This window comes from Pan paniscus, chromosome 17 (genome assembly GCF_029289425.2).
Source record: "Pan paniscus chromosome 17, NHGRI_mPanPan1-v2.0_pri, whole genome shotgun sequence".
In the NCBI taxonomy this organism is placed as follows: domain Eukaryota; kingdom Metazoa; phylum Chordata; class Mammalia; order Primates; family Hominidae; genus Pan; species Pan paniscus.
This window is the reverse complement of record NC_073266.2, coordinates 79,951,263-79,966,644: the sequence shown is the minus strand read 5'-3', so window position 1 is coordinate 79,966,644 and position 15,382 is coordinate 79,951,263. Positions and strand designations below refer to the sequence as shown.

At 46.0% G+C, this 15,382-nt stretch overlaps 1 pseudogene; it reads right to left on the bottom strand.

Moving 5' to 3' along the window:
- Window positions 1-603: 603 nt before the first annotated feature.
- LOC100983839 (actin, cytoplasmic 1-like) lies at window positions 604-4,019 on the bottom strand (annotated as a pseudogene).
- Between the last annotated feature and the right edge of the window lie 11,363 nt (window positions 4,020-15,382).

Genomic DNA, 15,382 nt, shown 5'->3' with positions numbered 1-15,382 from the left:
CAGGGCATTGAATAAGAAACGCATGTGTTAAATATATATTTCAGCTTTACCTCAGACAGATGACTAATGGTGTTGTGCTGTGTTTTGTTTTGTTTTTTGTTAAACCCACAGAGATAATTATTTACTCAATAAAATTTAAACTGTTATCATAGCATAATTGGAAGTCGAGGGTAGTCATTTTCTCTCCCCGCCCCCTCCCAGCTGCAGGTGACATGGTCATATATTAGACAACATGATTATTAGTTTGCTTCTACAGTTTTGTGAAAAATTAATGGAGGGGAACTCCACAGGGCCTCATCTTCAGCAGCCTCCCTGTAGGTGCTTCTGTCCTCTCCCAACCTGAATATCCCTTATTTCTAACTGATCCATGTTCACTATCCCCAGGAAAAGGGGCTGTTTTATAGGCTTGCTATTTAGGGGAGAAGAAGCTGGCCATCTGTAAGCTCTCTTCTTTTTAATTTACCAGCTTTTAAGGGCTAGGAACAGTTTTGAACCATCCAAGTGAACCACTGGGTATCTGTCCAGTGGTCAGAGGGTAACAGGATCAGGGAACATTAGGAATAGATAAGACCTGGGTGATCACAGAACACAGCCCACCCATCACGGGGGTGAGCTAACCAGGGATGTATGTTAGCTGAGAGCTGGTCTGCTAGGGCTGGATCTGTTAGCGATGGCGGAGATCTGAGTTACCCCAAGTTACTGGCAGTGTATCCATATGGGTCTGTAGCAACTTCAGCCCTTGCCTCCTCAGAAGAAAGAATTAAACTGAGGGCCATAAAGCAGAAAAAGAGACAGAGGCAAGTTTCAGAGCAGGAGTGGAAGTTTATTAAAAAGGCTTTAGAACAGAAAAGAAAGGAAAGAACCCTTGGAAGAGACCCAAGTGAGCGCCTGAAGGTCAAAGAGAGAAAAACAGCCCCTTTAACCTTGATCCTGGGACTTCATAGGCTCGCCTCTTTCCCATGATTCTTCCCCTAGGGTGTGCTTTCCACATGCGCAGTGCTTTCCTTACCCTTTGGAAATGAGCACGTGCAGTGTGTTTAGGGAGTTACATGCCTGCCCATCTGAGGCTTTTTCCTTTCTCTGGTGGCGTGTGTCCCCTGCAGCATCATACTTTGCCATTTTGTCACTTAACGTGTATGCCCCAGAAGCTGCTTCTCCCTGGGGTCTGCATTCAATTAACACTTTTTTTTTTTTTTTTTTTTTGAGACAGAGTCTCGCTCTGTCACCAGGCTGGAGTGCGGTGGCGCGATCTTGGCTCACTGCAACCTCCAACTCTTGGTTCAAGCGATTCTCCTGCCTCAGCCTCCTGAGTAGCTGGGACTACAGGCACGTGCCACCATGCCCAGCTAATATTTGTATGTTTAGCAGAGAAGGGTTTTCACCATGTTGGCCAGGATGGTCTCGATCTCTTGACCTTGTGACCTGCCCACCTTGGGAGAGCGTTAGACTGAAGATCTAAAGGTCCCTGGTTCGATCCTGGGTTTCGGCAATTAACGCTTTTAATGTTAACAGGTGTGGACCATCCAGAGATTGTCTCTCCCTGGCTGCCCAATTACCATTTTTAGAGCAGCAATGTGGTAACTGCTGAGCCATCACTTGACGTTCCTAGTGTGTTGGGGGAGAGCCCTCTCCTGCCCCACTCATGCCTGTCTAACTACCTGGAACAGATCTAGACCCAGACCGGGTAATGGGCACCTCCCCCTGGGCTCCTGCTCAGTGTCCTACCCTGCATATGGCCCTTTCCCAGGCAGCTCCGTGGGTCTCTTCTGATTTAGGAATGGACCATGCTTCTGGGGTGACTGAATTTCCACACAGCACCCAGGGAACGAGTTAACCTCTATTTTGAATATATTCCATAAATCACTCTAGTTGATCAAAATATGGTTCTGGAATCATGAAAATAAAGTATAAGTGTGGTGCATGTCATGAGAATACAAAATGGTACTTCTTAGAACACATTTTATTTTATTTTATTATTTTATTTTTAAGGTGTGCACTTTTATTCAGCTGGTCTCAAGTCAGTGTACAGGTAAACCCTGGCTGCCTCTACCCACTCCTAGGGAGACCAAAAGCCTTCATACTTCTCAAGTTGGGGGACAAAAAAGGGGCACCACGAAGGCTGATCATTCAAAATGAAGCAAAATTAAAAAGTATTAAGGCGAAAATTAAAGAAGTTTTGCATTACATAATTTACATGAAGCAATGCTATCACCTCCTGTGTAGACTCGGGAGGGGACTGGGCCATTCTCCTTAAAGAGAAGCGGGGTGGCTTTTAGGAGGGCAAGGGACTTCCTGTAACAATGCATCTCACGATATTTGGAATGATTATTAAAAAAAAAAAAAAGAACAATGTACAATCAAAGTCTCGGCCACATTGTAGAACTTCGGGGGATGCTTGCTCCAACCAACTGCTGTCACCTTCACCGTTCCAGTTTTTAAATCCTGAGTCAAGCCAAAAAAAAAAACCATAAAAAACAAAAAAGCAAATAAAGCCATGCCAATCTCATCTTGTTTTCTGCTCAAGTTAGGTTTTGTCAAGAGAGGGTGTAACGCAACTAAGTAACAGTCCGCCTAGAAGCATTTGTGGTGGACGATGGAGGGGCTGGACTCGTCATACTCCTGCTTGCTGATCCATATCTGCTGGGAGGTGGACAGCGAGGCCAGGATGGAGCTGCCAATCCACATGGAGTATTTGCGCTCAGAAGGAGCAACGATCTTGATCTTCATCGTGCTTGGAGCCAGGCCGCTGATCTCCTGCATCTTGTCGGCGATGCCAGGGTACAAGGTGGTGCCGCCAGACAGCACTGTGTTGACGTACCGGTCTTTGCAGATGTCCATGTCACACTTCATGATGGAGTTGAAGGTAGTTTCATGGATGCCACAGGATTCCATGCCCAGGAAGGAAGGCTGAAAGAGTGCCTCAGGGCAGCGGAACTGCTCGTTGCAGATGACTTGGCCACCTGGCAGCTCCTAGCTCTTCTCCAGCAGGGGGTTGGAGGCCACCATGGCCATCTCCTGCTCAAAGTCCAGGGCGACATAGCACAGCTTCTCCTTGATGTCATGCACGATTTCCCGCTTGGCCGTGGTGGTGAAGCTGTAGCCGCGCTCGGTGAGGATCTTCATGAGGTGGTCAGTCAGGTCTGGGCCAGCCAGGTCCAGATGCAGGATGGTGTGGGGGAGGGCATACCCCCCCGTAGATGGGCACAGTGTGGGTGACCCCATCACCAGAGTCCATCACGATGCCAGTGGTATGGCCAGAGGCTTACAGGGACAGCAAGGCCTGGATGGCCACATACATGGCTGGGGTGTTGAAGGTCTCAAACATGATCTGGTTTACCTTCTTGTGGTTGGCCTTGGGGTTCAGAGAGGCCTCGGTCAGCAGCAGGGGGTGCTCCTCAGGAGCCACATGCAGCTCACTGTAGAAAGTGTGGAGCCAAATCTCCTCCATGTCCTCCCAGTTGGTGACGATGCCATGCTCGATGCAGTACTTCAGGGTCAGAATGCCTCTCTTGCTCTGGGCCCTTGTTGCCCACGTAGGAGTCCTTCTGACCCATGCCCACCATCACACCCTGGTGCCTGGGGTGCCCCATGATGGAGAGGAAGATGGCCTGGAGAGCATTGCCGCCTGCGAAGCCAGCCCTGCACATGCCAGAGCCATTGTTGATGACGAGGGCGACAGTATCATCATCCATGGTGAACTGGTGGCAGGTGTGGATGGGCGGCAGAGTGGCAAGGGACAAGGCTCTGTGCTCGCCGGGCAGATGCGGTCTCGGCGGTCTAGAACCCATTTTAGCTGGTAGCAACAATTCAGCCAGGTTCTGTGCCTCTGTTTAGCACCTTCTGTTTATGAGATAGGTAGTAGACCCTACCAGGCAGTCACAAGACTTCAATCCACCCGGGTCAGCAGACCCTTTGTGTGGCATGGCATGAAATATTAATATACTGCCTTTCCTTAAAACCTGCACCTGGAGGCCTCAGCGTCTTCTCTTACAACTCAGAGACCACCTTCCTCTATCTGCATTTTATCCTCTGCAGGTTGAATGGATCCCATGACATCTGGTGCAGAGATTCCTCAGCTCAGCAGTGCCTCAGAGTGATTCTTAGAGAGGACTAGGAACCAAGAGGCAAATGCACGAGGCACAAGTGGGCTTTGCCCCGGCGAAGGTGGAGGGAATGGGCCACTGGTGTCAGACGCTGGGATCAGATGCTCTGCCCGGCCACCTTCTCAGCCTGCTCCTGTGGATCACACCATTCCTCATCTTCCCAAATGCCAGCCCTGCCAGCTGGGAAGCCCAGGGACCAGGTGATTGCTGTGCCTGGAATCTATCAGTCCTCTGAAAATGGCTTCTCCCTTGGCCACCAAAGGGGAGTAAACAATGCCATGGAGATTAAAATAATCATCAACAAGGACACTGGTTAATTGGGAAAGGTATTTTCCTTTTTTTTCCCTTTTTTTCTTTTTTGAGATGGAGTTTCGCTCTTGTTGCCCAGGCTGGTGTGCAGTGGCACGATCTTGGCTCACTGCAACCTCTGCCTCCCAGGTTCAAGGGATTCTCCTGCCTCAGCCTCCGAAGTAGCTGGGATTACAGGCATCTGCCACCATGCCCGGCTAATTTTGTATTTTTAGTAGAGATGGGGTTTCACCATGTTAGCCAGGCTGGTTTCAAACTCCTGACCTCAGGTGATCCACCCGCCTCGGCCTCCCAAAGTGCTGGGATTACAGGCATGAGCCATTGCGCCCAGCTGGGAAAGGTATTTTTCTTTACCAAAGAGAGTAAAGAACTATTGATTAGTAATTAAAGTCTGTGTAAACATACAACATGGTTGCTAATGGTTTTCTTTTCTTTTCTTTTTTTTGAGACAGAGTCTTGCTCTGTCTCCAGGCTGGAGTGCAGTGGCGCAATCTTGGCTCTCTCAACCTCCGCCTCCCACATTCAAGCCATTCTCCTGCCTCAGTTTCCCGAGTAGCTGGGACTACAGGCGTGCACCACCATGCCCAGCTAATTTTTGTATTTTTAGTAGAGACCGTGTTTCACCATGTTGGCCAGAATGGTCTCGATCTCTTGACCTCATGATCCGCCCGCCTCGGCATCCCAAAGTGCTGGGATTACAGGCGTGAGCCACTGTGCCCGGCCAGGTTGCTAATGCTTTTCTATTATTTTCAGTAATAATTATAAATTAAGGAAAAGGCAAGAAGATTTGAGGATTTTTATCCCTGAAGATGAAATATGGGTTGTATTCAGAAGCTCTCAAAAAATAGTAAGAAATATTATGTTGAAAAACATATCAAACAATGGGAAAAAGTACCTTCGTGTTTTTTTCCTAGCTATTAATTGTTAAGTGGGATCTAATTAAACTAAAGAGCTTCTGCACAGCAAAAGAAACTACCATCAGAGTGAACAGGCAACCTACAAAGTGGGAGAAAATTTTCGCAACCTACTCATCTGACAAAGGGCTAATATCCAGAATCTACAATGAACTCAAACAAATTTACAAGAAAAAAACAAACAACCCCATCAAAAAGTGGGCAAAGGATATGAACAGACACTTCTCAAAAGAAGACATTTATGCAGCCAAAAGACACATGAAAAAATGCTCATCATCACTGGCCATCAGAGAAATGCAAATCAAAACCACAATGAGATACCATCTCACACCAGTTAGAATGGCAATCATTAAAAAGTCAGGAAACAACAGGTGCTGGAAAGGATATGGAGAAACAGGAACACTTTTACACTGTTGGTGGGACAGTAAACTAGTTCAACCATTGTGGAAGTCAGTGTGGCGATTCCTCAGGGATCTAGAACTAGAAATACCATTTGACCCAGCCATCCCATCACTGGGTATATACCCAAAGGACTATAAATCATGCTGCTATAAAGACACATGCACACATATGTTTATTGCGGCACTATTCACAATAGCAAAGACTTGGAACCAACCCAAATGTCCAACAATGATAGACTGGATTAAGAAAATGTGGCACATATACACCGTGGAATACTATGCAGCCACTAAAAAAGATGAGTTCATGTCCTTTGTAGGGACATGGATGAAACTGGAAATCATCATTCTCAGTAAACTATCGCAAGGACAAAAAACCAAACACTGCATGTTCTCACTCATAGATGGGAATTGAACAATGAGAACACATGGACACAGGAAGGGGAACATCACACTCTGAGGACTGTTGTGGGGTGGGGGGAGGGGGGAGGGATAGCATTAGGAGATATACTTAATGCTAAATGACGAGTTAATGGGTGCAGCACACCAGCATGGCACACGTATACATATGTAACTAACCTGCATATTGTGCACCTGTACCCTAAAACTTAAAGTATAATAATAATAAAAAAAAGAAAAAAAAATTGTTAAAACAATTTTCTCAGGCAAAGTGCCCTGATTAACTGAATCTTCCCAACCAATGACCATGCATGTGACAAAGGACCTGGTGACTGAGCCTGTTGAAGGTCTGCTTCCCCAAGGTGTAAAGAAAGAGATTAGTTCCCCACCCCCTACTGCCTCATGGGCTTTCTCACGGCAACCATTGCTTACAAAAGGGTCTGATAATTTTATGTTTTAATGACCCCATTTCCAGCACCAAGTAGCCTGTGATTGCCCCCATTTTTCTCGGGTCATTTGCTTGGCTGCTGGGCTGACAAAGCTGCCGTAGGCCTTCAGTTTACATTCAGAATCACTGATGCGCCACAGCAGACAGCGTAGAGAATGGACTCAGCCTCATCTGAGCCCCAACATAGCTGCTGGGTGCTTGGGTCCCACAGCTGCTTTGTGAGTGAAGCCGTGCCTCAGTTTCCTCACCTGTAATATGAGGGTATTTATACCTACTGTCTTAGTTTGGGTTTCCTCGCTCCCAAGAGCAGAACCTGAGTGAAGACTTGGGAGCAGGTATATTATTTGGAAAGTGTATTAGTTTGAGAAGGCTGCTGGAACCGATGACCACAAACTGGGTGGCTTGAAATAACAGAAATGTATGTGTCAGAGTCCTGGAGGTCAGATGTCCAAACATCAAAGTGTTGGCAGAGCTATGCTCTTTCCGAAGGTCCCAGGGGAAAATCGTCCCCTGCCTTTTCCTCGGCCCGCCTGGGCTTGGAGCGGCATCCCTCTGGTCTCTGCCTCCGTCGCCACTTGGCCTTCTCCGTGTCTCTGTGCGTCCCTTTCCCTCTCTTATGAGGACACTCTCATTGGATTGAGGGCTCACCCTAATCCAGTGTGATCACATCTCCCCCCTTAATTACATCTGCAAAGATCCTGTTTCCAAATGAGGCTGTATTCTGAGGTTCTGGGTGGACGTGGAATTTTGGGGGAATGCAACTCAGCCCAGCACAGGGCTCATGGCTCCTTTCAGGTCCTAATCCCGGACTTACCCCATGTTGACCTTTAAGACGGACTAACTTAACGGGTATGCGACTTGGACGTCCTAGGAAGGGTAAAGAGTGTGGCTGGCGCTCAGGGTTCCTCCCTCACCACTCACCCCGGCCGAAATGTCCACATAAATCATTTCCAAACGACTTGACTCCACCTTCAAGACTCAGTCCTCCCAGAAATAGGAAAGATCTTCAAGACAGCTGCGATTCTCAAGGCGATGAGGCACATGAGGATCTCTGGCTGGGGGAGGGGGCTTCACAAAGAACATCTGCCCAGGAATCCTGGGAAGGATTCAGGAAGGAGTGCTTTACCAATGAAATAATTTCCACAGTCAACTGCGGCCACTTCTGCCGAGGTTTTACAGACCTCAGGTGTGTAACTTCTGTTTTAAGCTGTGCTTAGCACTTCCTAGCAGCTCGTTGCCCCTAGTGCTTGTTTGCGGGGTGGGGTGGGGGTGTGAATGGAGAGAAGAGTAAGGTTACCAGGCTGCAGCTCCCTGAAAGGGCAAACAACCTGAATTTCACATTTCCTGGAATAAGCAGCCTGAAATGTGTGGCAGGGACAGCAAATCGAATCTGGCTCACTAGCTGAAATCCCCTGTCAGATACGTGTCTGGGCAGAGTGCTGGATTAGGGAAGATTCTGAGGCTCATCTGGGCTAAGTGGGCAGAGCTGTGATAGAGTCGCAACGTGCCACAGACATCCCCAGGGACTCCTCAGGGCATGTGCCACAAATGTGTCATCCCTGGTGAATAGCTTTTTTTAGGGCAGCTTCCTAAATGTGTTGTTGCCAGACATAGGTGACAAATTAAAAACACACAAATAAACAAAGTCATAGAAACGAGCTGTTTCTATGCTATTACTCCTTTGCCATATTTCTAAAGACATCTGGTTACTCAATGTAAAACCTTGTGATTTTTGAATCATAAATTCTCAGCGGCAAGGCACTGGGTCTATTTATACTCTCTAGCTGAGTACATGCCCGATATCAGTTGTGTAACCGGGATTACTGGGCCTGGGCCAAGCCTGAGCTAAGCTAGCTGGAGCTGGGGTGGGTGAATAAGAAGAAATGGGGATGAGGGTGTTCTAGTTCCAGTTCTGCCCCAAAGGGCTGCTGTATCACCTTGGGTGGTTCATTCCAAGCTTTGGCATCTCAGCTTCCCCATCTCTAAAATGGGAATAATGATTCTACCCCATCCTGCGTCACAGGTTGGAGTGAGATTGTGTGAGGGGGTGTATGGAATGGAAGCATGGCCTCGGGCCGAGCCAGAGTTGTCCTTTAGAACTCATTCCTGCACATTCTGAGGGCAGTGCCATAAAAAATAAGAATGTTTGCATGAGGCGGGCATTGCCCAGGAAATCCGGCTCTGATTGTTAAAAAAGACATCTGGAAATCTCCAGGGCCTAATGGTTCTGAGGATGCCAAACAAGGAAACCAGCTAAAAAGTCAGCAGTGTCCCCGGGATGGGGACAAGGAACTGCCTGCGGCCACGCCTGAGGGAGGGAGCAGCGGTTTCAGGATCTGAACTTTCACTTCCTTGACACCATCTGCAGCAGCCCAGGATGGCCCAGCCAAGGCCATCTGACCTCCTAGCCAAGCCCTGAAGGGGCCTGAGAAATCACTCAGTTAAATGTTTGCCCATTTGCTTGTTTGCTTGTTTTTGTTTGTTTTTGAGATGGAGTGCAGCCGCGTGATCTCGGTTCACTGCGACCTCCGCTTCCCGGGTTCAAGCGATTCTCCTGCCTCAGCCTCTGGAGTAGCTGGGATTACAGACGCCCACCACCATGCCTGGCTAATATTTTGTATTTTTAGTAGAGAGTTTCACCATGTTGGCCAGGCTAATCTCGAACTCCTGACCTCAGGTGATCCACCCACCTCAGCCTCCCAAAGTGCTGGGATTACAGGAGTGAGCCACCACGACTGGCCTTGTTTTGTTTTTAATGAGGAAGCAGAAGGAAAAGTCATTTTCTCCAGGATCCCAAAGCTAATTAGTAGCTGAAAGGGGACAAGGACTCCGCTTCCCAGATGCCAGGGATAAAAGAGTACACAGGGAGCCAGAGGGAGACCCCAGAAAGAACCCTCTTCTTCCCCAGCAAGAGCTGGGCTTGAGAGATGACAGGGATGTGTTATTGGTGGGTTCCTTCGTAGCGAAAGGGGTTGTCACTTGAGCAGGAGGAAAAAACCTGTGAGATTTCTGTTTTTAAAATCTATTTAATCCAGTCAATAATGAAATCAGTAAGAATTCTTATGATAGTCAGAAGGGTTGGATGTTCCCGAGATCTAAGCTGTGCACGGGAGGCCAGTGAATTTTCTGGTTAAAGGCTGCAGTAGATTAAGATCTATGGTATAGCAAGGGAGGGCAGTGGACAGTCTGCCCTGGTGCAGGCAATGACGGGGGGGACATTGTCTGCAGAGAATTTAACAACACTAATAAAACTATCTAAGCACGGCTCTACGTGTTGGCAATTCTATATAATGTTAGGGACACAGTACTCCTCCTCCAATCATCTTTTGTTGGTCTAAGTTCTAAACAGCTGTGGTTACTGTTGAGTTTAATAGTATAGCTTCCTCTTAAATTAGCACATTTTTACTGTTTATCCTTTAGCAAACATTGTATTCCACATGGAAGTTAATTTGGCTGTCAATTCACAAGCACTCCGCTACACGTGTCTGTTCCAAACAGTGGATGAGAAGTAGACAATGGGAGTGATTGTAGACAGAGACAAGGAACTTGAATGACTTCAATTCTGTCATTCTCTGCAACCTCTGCAACCAGGCAAAAATATATTCAGACTGTCAGAATGCACCTTGAACAGGTACACCAAGCTTTTTAAAATTGTTCCTTGCAGATCAGCACGGAGAAATGTGGAGAGGGGGCTGTTACCTCCACCAGAAGAAAAGGTGATTGTCAGGGAGAAATGGACAGTTACATAGAAAAGAGAATCAACAGTCAAAGAAGAAGTGTTGGATGAAATGATCCAAGGTGCCAGTCTTAAATTGCCAGAAGAAGTTTCAGAGGCAGTGTTTGGACACCTCAGTCAATTTTACCAGGAGCTGGACAGAATACAATGGTTTAAGTGAGTCCCTGCTTGCTGTCATTCAGCTGCTTTCCCTGATTTTTGCAGAAAACTTGAAAACCAAGTATAATAGAAACGTATAATACATTTCCCGGTGATGGTTTTCTTAGTGAAAAATGTTCAACTGTGGAGACATTTGAAAGCTGCTACAATAATCCATCCTGAAGAAACAAAGACATGAAGTGTATTGCCATTTCTGGAATTTGTTGTGCAATGGAATCTGCAAATTTATCCTTATGTTTACGGCTTTTCTGAACTTCTTGTATGCTTTTGGCTACGAGGGAAAGAAAACTTCAGAAATTAAAATGAGTCAAAAGTATCCCTCTGCCAACAGTGAGTGAAGATAGAATAATAAACCTGGCTACATTGCATATTAAATGTGGCTCTGCAAGGAAAATCAACTTTGATTAAATCATTGACAAATTTGCAGAAGTCTCAGAACCAAAAACTATAATGTCCCATGCATTAGCAATATGGAGGTAAAAGTTCTTCCCCTTTTCTCAGAAAAAGACCAGAATTTAAAAGTATTTACTTTTTTTCCTTTTTTGGCAATGTAGTATTTATTTATCTGCCATGATTATATATGTGAAGTTTAATAAAAGAAAAACTGGGGCTGGGCGTAGTGGCTCACACCCGTAATCTCAGCACTGGAACGCCAAGGCGGGAGGATTGCTTGAACCCAGGATTTTGATACCAGCCTGAGCAACATAGTGAGACCCCATCTCCACCAAAAAAGGAAAAAAAACAAAGGCAGGCATGGTGGCAAAAATTTTTTTTGAGACAGGGTCTTGCTCTGTTGCCCAGGCTGGAGTGCAGTGGCACGACCTGGCTCACTGCAACCTCCGCTTCCCAGGCTTAAGCGATTCTCCTGACTCCTGAGTAGCTGGGACTACAGGCACACGCCACCATGCCCGGCTAATTTTTTTTTTTTTTTTTTTTGTATTTTTAGTAGAGATGGGGTTTCGCCATGTTGGCCAGGCTGTTCTCAAACTCCTGACCTCAAATGATCCATGTGCCTCGGCCTCCCAAAGTGCTGGGATTACAAGCGTGAACCACCGTGCCTGGCCAAAAAAATTGTCTTTAATTAAAAAGAGAAAAGAAAAGAAATTTCATTGTCTGCATTTCTTTCCCTGCCATTATCATTATTTGTTTAATTTTGTGATTATCATTAAAACTAATTTTGTCATATGGTAGAGGCATTGTTAAAGACGATCTACTGCAGGGGTCAAATACACTAGGCCCACTGCTAGAGCAGGCCCAGCATTCTGGGGGGATTTGCCAGTTAAAGGTGACACTCATGTCTATCAAGAGAAGAAGAAGATATAATTTGGTATTAAAACAAGCACCAACATCGGTACCTACATTCCTATGGTTACCTTTATCACATGGCAGATATTTGCCACCTGCTTTTCTTCTTGGCTGACAAAAGGCAATTTGCTGAATCCCAATGGACACAAGTACCTTGATTCTTGTGGAAAGGTCAGCTTCTACTTTGATGTTCTCTTGTTTTCACCCAAGTCCAGCCCTAGGCAGGACTGTGGAATCTGGGCAATTTATCTTTACAGGCTTCCTATGGGCCTCTTCTCTCTGAGAAGAAGGAACTTAATTCCTGCTGCCTCCCAGGCTCTCTTCCCCTGGCTCCGTATCAAATCTTCACACTTAGCGGCTGTGTGATATGTGGAGAAAGCAAGGCTTTTGGGGGTGCAATGACTCTAGTGTTGTTCATTCTGGCTCTGTCACTTACTGGCTGTATGATCTAAGGCAATTCATTCTGAGCTTCAATGTTTCCATCTGTAAAATGTGGTTTATAGGCCGGGCGTAGTGGCTTATGCCTGTAATCCTAGCATTTTGGGAGGCTGAGGCAGTCAGATCACTTGAGGTCAGGAGTTTGAGACCAGCCTGGCCAACATGGTGAAACCCTGTCTCTACTAAAAATACAAAAAAAATTAGCCAGGCATGGTGATGGGCACCTGTAATCCCAGCTACTCAGGAGGCTGAAGTGGGAGAATCACTTGAACCCGGGAGGCAGAGGTTGCAGTGAGCTGAGATTGCGCCACTGCACTCCAGCCTAGGTGACAGAGTAAGAATTTGTCTCAAAATAAAATAAAATAATAAAATAAAATGTGGATGATAGCAGGTTATGAGAGTTACATGAGTAAACACACGTACAGGACTTCCAAGTTTCTTCCCTACAAGGACCAAGACTATGCACTCTTGGAGTAGATGTTCTGATGACCAAATTTCTGGTACCAGTCGATAATGGAGTTGCAAGTATTTTAAGGGCAACCAGTTGTCTCATTGGAAAGAGCTATCCTGCACCGTCAAAGAATTTAGCAATTGGCATAAGGCTTTGGCCTTCCCACTAGGGACCCACATTAAGCTATAATCAGAGTTTCATTTTGGTGCCCACTCTAAACGTGCCATTCTTAGATAGTTGCACTGAAGATTGTGAGACTTTGTTTCTGCCCCATGAGAAGAAGGGCTCAGATCAATTGGCAAAGCTTGCTATGAAGAGGGGATCAGGGAAAGCCGGTCAGTGGAGCTCTGGGTTTGCTCTCCCTGTTTTGACCTCTCAGCTGTCAAAGCCAAATCTGTGTCCTATAGCCTAAGGCCACCCATTCCTTGCATGCTTGACACAGGTGTGGAATAAAATCTGGTTATTTAAGCAAACATATACCGTTGGCTAGTTTGGATCCAGATAATGTTTTCCTTGAGCCAGGGTCATAATTTGAGAGGTGGGGCGTAGGCCAAACCTTAAAGAGCTGTTTGGCAACTCTAACAACTGGCAAGGAGGAAAGAAATTGGTAAACAATGTTTTAAAAATATATGAAATGCCAAGCATTCTGTATTTAATTCCTAACATTTATTTATGGGTATTTGCTGCCATTTTTCAGGAATTCCAATAGCAAGTACCCAGTTGTTCCAAACCTCCACCCTGGTGCTCTGGAAACAAGATTCATGCTTCCAGTAGCCTCCAGGAGAATGGGGTAAACCAGGGCAGGACTTGCCCGGGAAGCCTCATACATAAGGACTGAGAGTTGATGACCAGATCCCTGCTTCAACTGACCCCAAAGGGGAGCAGTTTCTGTCCTGGCCCAAAGCCCTGCATCCATGGCACTTCCCTGGGCTGCCCCAACGCCCACGATCTCTTACATCTTTTAATGGCCAGCTAAGGACCTGTTATTTTTAATTGCAGTTTAACCTTTCTTGAGCTTCTTTATTTGTTTGAATTCCTACCACATACTAGAATTTATTTTTATTTATTTATTTATTATTTATTTATTTATTTTGAGACAGAGTCTCACTCTGCCACCCAGGCTGGGGTGCAGTGGTGCGATCTTGGCTACTGCAAGCTCCGCCTCCCGGGTTCACACCATTCTCCTGCCTCAGCTTCCCAAGTAGCTGGGACTACAGGTGCCTGCCACCACGCCCGGCTAATTTTTTGTATTTTTAGTGGAGACGGGGTTTCACCGTGTTAGCCAGGATGGTCTCGATCTCCTGACCTCATGATCCGCCCACCTCGGCCTCCCAAAGTGCTGGGATTAGAGGGGTGAGCCACCACGCCCGGCCTAGAATTTTTAAAAAATAGTAATCAATGGACTCATTTTAATGCAAGAGGACTCACTCTTATTTGCCCCAAACTACATTCTTTGTACTCTCAGAGATTACTCTCTGCATCTGATAGCCTGAAATTTGGTAAAACAAACAGTCCTTGATTTTCAAAATTAATCATAATTTTCATGGATTTGCAAACTTCAAGTATAAGCCTTTCAAGTCTTTACCTCTGAAAACTCTCCTACAAAATTCCTCTATCTCTGTTCATTTCAGTGCCCCTGTCCTGCTTTTCCTTGCTTTGCTATAACTTTCTAGAGGTGTAGAGAACAGAAGTGAAAACTCCTTGAGCTGTGGATACCTGTATGTCATGTGATGACATACCAAGGACACAGAAGATTAAACACCATTGTTAGTTCTCTTCCTCTTCCACCTTTTTTGGAAGAAAGTAAGTCCAGCTTCCCTTGACCTGGAGGAACATCTAAATCAGGCCTCTTTTATTCAGAATGGAGAGACTGTTCTGTCCTCTGGGTTAGAGAAAATGGATGGACTCATATTGGAAGATTTTGACAAAATTAATTGTTTCTGCAGAATGGCATTCCTTGTGAATTTTCCTGAAAGCACTCAGGAAGCTCTAAGAGTATAGTCCTAACTCTTGGGGCTTTGCTAGGGCAACTGTAGAAGGTGTTTGCACCCTGGATTAGAAGCATCAATCTTGGGTGGATTTGGGGACACAGCAGACTACACTTCAAGCCTCAAGGCTGGAGGAAGAAGGACAAAATCACGATTAGTTCGAGGTAAATCCAGGTTTGCGAATGTGATTATTCAGAAATGGTGTCTTTCCTATGGGGAAGGCATGTCCCCTAAAAGCTGGTCAGAGCTAAGCTGTGAATTTTCTGTAGCTATTCAATACTGGGCAATGGTCACTAAAGAGGATACAGACCAGAAACCTAAAAAAACCATAAGACCTGGCTCTTATAAAAGATGTCAACAATATATGCTGTGTATGACTCAACTTGGACATGAATATCATTAGAAACTTTAGTGCTTATATTTCTCCAGCTTGAGTTTTCTTTGTTCTATATCCTTCCTTTACTCTTTTTTTCTTTTTTTTGAGATGGAGTTTTGCTCTTTCGTCCAGGCTGGAGTGCAGTGGCGCAATTTCGGCTCACTGCAACCTCCGCCTTACGGTTTCAAGAGATTCTCCTGCCTCAGCCTCCCGAATGGCTGGGATTACAGGCGCCTGGCACCGTGCTCAGCTAATTTTTGTATTTTTAGTAGAGACGGGGTTTCACCATGTTGGCCAGGCTGGTCTCGAGCTCCTGACCTCGTGATCCCCCCGCCTCAGCCTCCCAAAGTGTTGTGAT